Genomic DNA, 8,624 nt, shown 5'->3' with positions numbered 1-8,624 from the left:
ACGGAGCACCATGTGGCCCTCACAAGAATCTCAGTAGATGTTGGTAACTGGCCTTCCATACTATGAACCCAAATAAACCTCTTTGCTGTATAGATTTCCCAACCTGGAGTATTCTGTTACGGTAACAGAAAATAGACTAAAATACTATCCCTGCAGGATTCTGGATCTCTAGTTCAGCTTACTGATAATACCAATCCCTTACACTCAATAACAACTATACATTTTTCAAAGCTGTCCTACTTAGTATTCCACCTCATTGTCACCCTCAGGTGAGGTAGGCAGAACAGGTTGACAGATACCAAAAGAGATGAAAACTGGAACTCCAGTTCCTGAGGACAATTTTGTTAATGCTACTAACAGTACTATTAAAAGACACCATTGTTAGGGGAAGACTGCCTACAGGTACTGTACTAAAGACTATATACAGCATGCAACCCTGAAATATACATATTTTGACTTCTATTCTCATAGGAAAATAAGGCAAGGAAGAAAATGTGTCTAGAGACAGCCAGCTGCTAAGCACAGAGCAAGGACTTGAACCCAGCCTATCTGCCTCCAAACCTGGAATTCTTAGTCATCATATCAAAAGACCACCAAGTGTTGGCCAGTGCGTGGCCCTCTGGACACACCACATAAGCCCTTCAGCCTCCAGGGTCACGTCTAGGACACCACAATTGAGATCTTCCAGGCCTTGGAGAATGAGATCCTTCCAGAGTCCTGAGCCCAGCTCTGGTGGGTAAAGAAAGTGAAATGAAACAGATCTTCAGCACAGAGGCTGAAGGGAAAGGATGGTGTGCATTCCACCATGGAGCCCTGACTTGAACCTCCTCCCTGGCAAGCCCTATCTCCTGCTCTTTGGGCTGTCAGGGAGCAGGAAGGGTGGCTGGACAGGAGGTAGGTATTGTCACATCATTAACTTGGACACAAAGTCACTTAGCCTCCTAATTGGGAAAACCTCTAATTACAAAGCCCCAGAAAGCAAGTCCTGGGGGCTGGTTGGACCTGCCCACTAGGGTTCATTAGGGTTACTTGCCTTGCCCGGGGGCAGTACAGAGCAGAGGTGCCAGCCTGAGTTGTAAGGAGCAAGAAGCTAGGCTTGGTTCTGGCTCCTTCCCCCTACCTCAGCTTGGTGACCCAAGTTGCTGACTCTGCCCTTTCCTAGAACTCAGAGGCAGAGCCACACCCATGTGCAGCCCAGTGGGACCAATTAGAGCATTTACAGCCAAACATGGGAGGGGGCGCGTGCCTCCTCAGCTCCATCTTGCCAGTTGCTGTGATACAGGAGCACCTATGACATTCACAGATTAATACTCCACTGAGCAAATTAATCCTTGGGATTTCACCCACTACCTGTGCCTTATAAATTTTAATTGGTTCTAAACTGCCACCTGAATTGTTGTGAAAAGGTGGTGATGGGAGGAAAGACCAGAAACAACACAAGCTGCACACATACATGGGTGCAGCTTCTAGAAAAGTGGGGAGGCTATTCCAGGTGGCAGGGGGTGAAAGAGGAGGAGCACAGCCTTCTGGTACCTATTTCCATATTCCCATTCCCTTCAAGGGAGTAGGAGAAAAGGAGTATGGAGGCCCTTCCCCCCCTTCCTCCTGTCCAGCCTTCCAGTCTTCCATGAACTGGACAAGTGACGCTATTCCAGGTGGCAGGGGGTGAAAGAGGAGGAGCACAGCCTTCTGGTACCCATTTCCATATTCCCATTCCCTTCAAGGGAGTAGGAGAAAAGGAGTATAGAGGCCCTTCCCCCCCGCTTCCTCCTGTCCAGCCTTCCAGTCTTCCATGAACTGGACAAGTGAGCACTTGGAATGTGTCCTGTCCTGTGCTGGGTGGTAGGCATCTGTGTATTTGAGAAATTGCTGAGTTTCAGGAGACAGAAGCCCATTCAGTAGCCTGTGTAAAAGCAGAGGTACAGACAGGCATGGTGGCACATGCCTTTAATAGTCCTAGCACTCAGGAGACAGAGACAGGTGGATCTCTGTAAGTTCAAGGCCAGCTTGATCTACATAGCAAGTTCCAGGCCAGCCAAGGCTATATAGTGAGTGATAGAATGTGTGAAGAGCCATAAGTTTAATTAGGAAAGCAATATAACCATAAACCCCTTAAAGTGGCTAACTGGCCCTAAATTGGCAGGCTGGCCTTGCTCAAGTCTTATCAACTAGTTGCTCCCTGAACTGAAGGAGACTGTTTATGGAGCCAGCCTGTGTTCAGTAGTGCCCTAAGATAGCTCCCCGCCTGAGAAAGTAATCTTGGGAAAGAGACCCTCAAGGACACCAGACCCTGGCATGAAGTTAACTCTTACAGCTGTGTGCAGCAGAGTTCCTATATAAGTCCAGACTGTTCCACCATTAATGGCAGATACCCTCACTCCTTGGAAGGGTTTATCAGTCTTTGCTGAGTTTCCTGAATAAAAGGAACACATTCCTTGCCTGTTGTAGGTCTGGCTCTGACTCTTATTTCTGAACTTTAAACTCCTTCTTTTTCTGCTCTCCTAAATCTAACAGTGACACCATGTCTGAAAAACAAACAAACAAAAAAGCAGAGGCACACTGCTCTTCAAACACCGAGCTGCAGGCTGAAGAGATGCCCAGCAGTTAAGAGCACTGGCTGCTCTTGCAGAGGACCTGGGTTTGGTTTGTAGCACCCCTAAGGAGGCTATCAACCATTCCAGTTCCAGGGAATCCAGCACCTCTTCCAACCTCTAGGGGCATTGTACACACAGGTGCAGCTACACACATGCAGGCAAAACACTCATACATATAAAATAAGAATAAATAAATAAGTTTGTTTTAAAGATACCCAGCCGGAGAGGGAAAGGAGAGCCTTCTAGTGACCACGGCCTGTTCTGTCTTCTGCTGTTGCCAGAGCTATGGGGCTGCTTCCTTTCTGAACACACAGGCTTTGCTCCCCTCTTCGTAGACTTCTTTATGCTGCTCTGTAGCAGCCCACGGCTGGAACCTAAAGAACTTGCAACTCAGCTCCACCCTTAACCTGTCCTGAAGCTAGGGTCCTCCCTCTGACCCTCCACCACACATCGCTTTTCTGGCATGAAGAATCTGTGGATGTATGGGACACACCCAACTGACAGGTGATTCTTGAACTCTGCAGTGATGGGAAAGGTCTGTATTTGCAGTACTCAATGGTAGCAACTACAAGTGTCAACAGAGCCTTGAAGTACAGCTGCTTCTACTGAAGAACTGGCATGTCCCGCTTCATTTTAACTCTTTCCTCCACCTGATCTCCCAGCCCTACCCTTCTTCCTGTCATCCCACCCCTGCTCAACAGCATTGACATCATCCTCATCCTCATCATCATCACCACCACCACCACCACTATTATGTTTACTTGTGTGTAGAAGTCAGAGAACAACGTGTAGGAATCAGTTCTCTCCTTCCACTGTGTGAGCAAGGATTGTACTCAGGTCATCAAATTTGGAGGCAAGCACCTCTACCCACCGAGCCACCTCACCAGTCCTCAAAGCAATCCTTGAGCCATTGTCTAAAACGTCAAGTAAGCCAGTTGCATGTCTATAATCCCAGCACTCAGGAGGATCACACGTTTGTTCGTTTGTTTGTTTGTTTGCATTGAGACATGGTCTCACTATGTAGTTCTGACTGGCATGGAGACCAGGCTGACCTCAGAATCACAGAGATCTGTTTGCCTCTGCCTCCCAAATGCTGGGATTAAAGGTATGGGCTATCACAGCTGGTAAGGATCATAAATTTAACATAGCCTAGGCTACAGAGTCAGAACCTGTCTCAACTATAAAATGGGCCACAGAGGTAATTTATTCAGTAAATTCCTTACCCAAAACCCATTTAAAAAAAAAAAAAAAAAAAACCTGCCAGGCGTGGTAGTGCACGCCTTTAATCCCAGCACCAGAGAGGCAGAAGCAGGCAGATTTCTGTGAGTTCAAGGCCAGCCTGGTCTACATAGTGAGTTCCAGGACAGCTGGGGCTACAGAAGAACCTGTCTCAAAAAGACCAAAAACAGGAGGATCCCTGGGGATTTTTCTGGCCAGATAGTCTAGCCTAATTGATGAATTGTAAGCCAATGAAGACCCCCATCTCAAAGGGATGGACAGCATTCCTAAGGATGACACCTGAGGTTGTCCTCTGACCTCCACACATACACGTGCACTTGCACATGAACAGAGAAAGAGAGGGGGTGGATTAAAATAAATAAAATTAAAATTATCCAGTGATAGAGGCTGCTCTGTGGCTCGGTGGTAGAGCAATTGCCTAGTATGCATGAGGCCCTGGGTTTAATATCCAGTACCACAATAAATAATAAATAAATAAATAAGCAAACAAGCAGAGGATCCATATGGGATATTATAATTTACTAATGACAATTTAGAGTGATGTGTAGAGAAAAGATACTTCCATATTTGTTTACTGTCCATTCATATAATATTTTACTTAATTTCTTGAGAATTTCCATCATATTTATCCCCCATTCCTCCTCCTAACTCCTACTAGATCCATCGTCTACCCTCCCACTGCCTCCAATTTCATGTCCTGTTTTTTTTATCATCTCATATCTCTAAAGTCTTTAAAAGTTGCCCCAGCTGCTGACTGTTTGTCTCACTCCAGCTTCCTATGTTCAAAGTACAATCCCCATGTGGATTTATTTGGAGATGAGGCCTTTGGGAGGTAATAAGGTCACAAGGTTGGAAGCAAAATGAATTAGTGTCTAAGAGGTCAGAGAACTAGCTGACTCTTTCCACCCTGTAGCAAGAGAAGTTGCAGACTATGCAGACTATACAGACTATGACGAGAGCCTGACCATGCTGGCTCTTGACCTTGACCTTGACCTTGCAGTTGCAGCCCTAAGACAAATGAATTCCCACTGTTTATAATGTAGCCACTGCAGCCTTGCTAGGGCCATCTAGTGATTGAAATTCAAATCCTTTCCTATTTAAAATATTAAGTTTTTCTCCCTTGGTTCCTCCTCCTCTTCCTGCTTAAGTCATCTCTTGACAGTTGTATAACTTAGTCACCCTACTCATTCCCATAACTCTGCTTTATTTTTACTTAAAAAAATAGTGTGTGTGTGTATGTGTGTGTGTCTCTGTGTGTGTGTGTATACGTGCACCACGGCATGTGTTTGGAGGTCAGAGGGTAACTCTCGGGAGTTGGTTCTTACCTTCCTCCTTGCTAAGGCAGTCTCTCTTATGGTTTCCGGCACTACTGGGAACCTCAGGCTAGTTGGCCCATGAGCTTCTCCTTCATTCTTTGTCAGCCACTTTTCTCAATGTAGGAATGCTGGGATTACAGATGTGTACCACCACATCCTGCTTTTTACATGGACTCTGGGGGCTCTAACTCAGTTGTCAAGCTTTCATAGCAAGTGCTTTTACCTGATGGGTCATTGCCGTGCTTTTAAAATATGTTTTATTGGGCTAGAGAGATAGCTCAGCAGTTAAGAGCACTGACTATTCTTGCAGAAGACCTGGGTTCGAATCCCAGCACCCATATGGCTGCTAACAACTGTCCATGGCTCCAGTCCCAGGGGATCCAACAGCCTCTTCTGGCCTCTGCGAGCATTGCACGACAGCGGTGCACTTTCCTACATGCAGGCAATACACTCATATACATAAAATAAAAAAATAATAATAAATTTTTTTTAAAAAAAGAGGAAGCTGCTCAGTAGTTTTGATGCCCTGGCCTGCAGCTGGCCCTCCATATCTGAACACTCTGAATCAAAAGATTCGGCCAACCTTGGACAGAAAATATTTCAAAGGAAACCACATCTGTACCAACCATGTACAGACTTCTCCCTTGTCATTATCCCTGAACAATGGAGTTTCAGCATCTGTACTGTTAGGTATTATCAGTAATCCAGACATGATTTCAAGTATATGGGAAAAGGACTGCAGATTACCAGCAAACACCACACCATTTTATATAAGGAACTTGAGAATCCTTGGATGTTAGTATCCAAGGAAGGTAATAGAACCAATTCTCCCAGGATACAGAGGCTCAACTGCATTGATAGATTACGAGCCCCTGCAGGCAGTAACCCTGTCATCCTCAGTTCTGTGTGCCCGACCTTGGCACAGAGCCCTGGTGAGATGGGGCTCCCAGTTCCACACATGTGTACTGAATGCGCACATGAACACATGCTTGAGTGAAGGAACAGAAAGTTAACAAATAGAAGAGAAATTGTGCATCAGATCGAAAAGAAACTCAGAGGGCTTGTCATGGGTTCATTCAGACTCAGATGCAATTCGGAAGAAGAGAAAGGAGGGAAAGAATAGTGCAAGTGTGGGGACACCCCTTCCCACTGTGGCTTCATGCTGCCCCTACCTCTACTGGTGAGCTAAGACCTGAGTGACAACCGTTTGCCACACAGCCACACTAACCTGAGCCCCAGGTGAAAACTCCCTGTACAAACCACTTCCCCAGAAGTACTTGGTCCTAAATGGCCTGTACAGGATCCCATAAGTTAATTACTTAATATCATTTACAGAGGGCCAAGCAGTCTCGGGGTGAATGGGGCTAATGCTGTTCTTGGCGTCCAACTTAAAGATTCAAGGCGCCAGAAATACAAAGGAGGCGTCTTTCAACTTCTAGACTAGACTGTTGAATAAAACTAGAAAGATGAGGAGGGGCTTGGGGGGGCTGTTCAAGGAAAGAATAAAGGTTCCTTTGGTGAAGAAATATTAATCGCAATATTCACATGGCGTTAAAATATATGTTTGAGATCTCCAGAATGAGATGTTCATAAATAGATAAGCTCTAAGTGGATGATTTTTTAGCCTGGATTTTCCTTTACTGAAATATAATTAACACTTCCTGAAACCAGCTAGCTTGGGATAATTTAGTTCAATTGTAAGTATGCAAAACACTTAACAATTAGCTCCATGAAATGAGACCAGCAAGCACTGAGCCGACTTCATTAATGCCCTAAGTGCATATGCCCTATTATAAGAGCTTTCAGAAATATTGTATAAATCTGAAATGCCCCCAAAGAATGGAACGGGGAGGGAGTTTCTGATTATTTCCATTCATTTGAGAGCTACATCTCATAAACGCAGCGGTCTGAAAGATGACGGCAATTGGTTTTAATATTTTTACAGCCGCTTCCGAGGTGGTAAAAAGAAAAGAAACCAAAGAATTGTAATGGGGTCTTTAAAGCCAGTGTGATTTAATTTGCCATAACGAGGGGCAGCTTGAGCAGAGTAAGGCTCGCTGTTCTCAGAGTTCAAGGGACCCTGCATATGGCCTTCACCCATCTGTTTTCTCATCTGTACAATGGGGATAGCCAGAGATTCTAATCAAATAAGTGCCCCTCAGGCAGAACTGGTCCCGACCAATCAAAATGATGCTGACAGTTAGTTGCCAACAACCCCCCAAGTACATCTTTGAACATTCTGGAGCCTCCCTCAGAAGCCTGTTGAGAACATTCTATGAGAAAGTAATGACTGTGATAGGGGCTTAAAACCAGGGGTCAGAGGGCTGGAGAGATGGCTCAGTGGTTAAGAGCACTGACTGCTCTTGCAAAGGACTGGGGTTTGAATTCCAGCACCCACACGGCAGCTAACTATCCATAACTCCAGCTCCAGGGGATCTGACATCTTCTTCTGACCTTCTCGGACTTTACATGACACAGGTGCACTCATATGCATGCAAGAAATATACTCATACACATAAAATAGAAACAGTAATGATAAATGTGGTTTTAAAAAATTGGGGGTCAAGCCGGGCGTGGTGGCACACGCCTTTAATCCCAGCACTCAGGAGGCAGAGGCAGGTGGATCTCTGTGAGTTCAAGGCCAGCCTGGTCTACATAGTGAGTTCCAGGACAGCTGGGGCTACAGGGAGACCCTGTCTCAAAAAGACAAAAAATAATTGGGGGTCAGAGAGTCGGGGAATGAGAGAGATGGGGGGATTTGGATAAAGATGAAGGCTGAAGGCAAAACGTTCCTAGACGAAGATCAACTCTAGGACTGAAGAGACAGCTCAGTTAGTAGTGTAACTTTCAACAAGGAGGACCTTAGTGTGATCCCCTAAACCCACAAAAAGCCTGTAGGGGTAGTGCACAGACCACTGAGGCTTGCCAGTCAGCCAGCCTAACCTAATCCAGCAAGCTCCAGGCCAATGAGGAATTGGCTCAGCCCCTGAATTTGTCCTCTGGACTCTACATGCACATATGCACACACACATGCACACACGAACATGTACACACACAATTTTTTAAAGTATTTGTATTTTTTACTTTATGTATATGAGTGTATTTCCTGTATGTGTGTAAGTACACCTGTGTCATGCAGTGCCCATGGATGTCAGAAGGGGGCAGCGGATTAACCTGGAACTGGAGTCACAGACAGCTGTTAGCCATCATGTGGGTACTGGGAATTGAACCCAGGTCCTCTGCAAGAGCAGCCAGTGCTCTTAACAACCAAGCCATCTTCCCAACCCCAACAACTTTTTTTTAAATCAGCTCTGGCTACTTCCATTTCCCAAAGCCCTGAGTAGAGCCAGAAAGCAAACAGACAAAAAAAAAAAGTGGTGTTTTCACTGTGCATGGTCACTAAAATGTTGTTTTAGCTCACAACCTCAGATAAAAAGTGGGAAGCCCTTTATCTGTAAGGCCTGTGCCAGTGCCT

The sequence above is a fragment of the Nannospalax galili genome, unplaced genomic scaffold, assembly GCF_000622305.1.
Source record: "Nannospalax galili isolate Female #2095 unplaced genomic scaffold, S.galili_v1.0 scaffold83, whole genome shotgun sequence".
In the NCBI taxonomy this organism is placed as follows: Eukaryota; Metazoa; Chordata; class Mammalia; order Rodentia; family Spalacidae; genus Nannospalax; species Nannospalax galili.
Note: the sequence above shows the minus strand (reverse complement) of the source record.